We start from the raw sequence: 829 nt of genomic DNA on the forward strand, positions 1-829 counted from the left end.
CTCCCTTCCTCTGAGGCATCCCACTATTCACAAAATTCCTCTCAGAAGTGTGCATGAATTGGTTATTTGCAACCATGTCAATAAGTTCTTGAGCTTCTGCAGGCGTTTTCCTTAGGTGAATAGATCCACCTGCAGAATGGTCCAATGATGTTTTGGAAAACTCAGATAGACTATAATAGAATATATCTAATATGGTCCATTCTGAAAACATGTCAAAAGGACACTTTTTGGTCATCTGCTTGTATCTTTCCCAATCTTCATAGAGGGATTCACCATCTTTTTGTTTGAAGGTCTAAACATCCACTTTAAGCTTGCTCAGCTTTTGAGGAGGAAAGAATTTATCTAAGAAGGCCGTGACCAGCTTATCCCAGGAGTCCAGGCTATCTTTAGGTTGTGAGTCCAACCATGTTCTAGCTTTGTCTTTTACAGTAAAAAGGGAAAAGCATGAGCATGTATACTTCAGGATCTACTCTATTCGTCTTTACAGTCTCACAAATCTGTAAGAACTCAGTTAAAAACTGATAAGGATCTTCAGATGGAAGTCCATGAAACTTGCAGTTCTGTTGCATTAGAGCAACTAATTGAGGTTTCAGCTCAAAATTATTTGCTCCAATGGCATAAATGGAGATGCTTCTTCCATCAAATTTGGACATTGGTTTTGTGAAGTCACCAAGCATCCTCCTTGCATTATTGTTGTTGGGTTCGGTTGCCATCTCCTTTTCTTGTTCGAAAATTTCAGAAAGGTTGTCTCTGGATTGTTGTAATTTAGCTTCTCTTAATTTCCTCTTCAGAGTCCTTTCAGGTTCAGGATCAGCTTCAACAAGAATGC

General features: G+C 39.1%; 1 non-coding gene across 1 annotated transcript; it reads left to right on the forward strand.

Moving 5' to 3' along the window:
* The first annotated feature begins 209 nt into the window (after nt 1-209).
* Nucleotides 210-313, forward strand: LOC130984381 (small nucleolar RNA R71). Its single transcript, XR_009088320.1, has one exon. It is a non-coding gene; the product is annotated as a small nucleolar RNA R71 (small nucleolar RNA).
* Nucleotides 314-829: the final 516 nt, after the last annotated feature.

The sequence above is a fragment of the Arachis stenosperma genome, chromosome 5 (assembly GCF_014773155.1).
Source record: "Arachis stenosperma cultivar V10309 chromosome 5, arast.V10309.gnm1.PFL2, whole genome shotgun sequence".
Classification (NCBI taxonomy): Eukaryota; Viridiplantae; Streptophyta; class Magnoliopsida; order Fabales; family Fabaceae; genus Arachis; species Arachis stenosperma.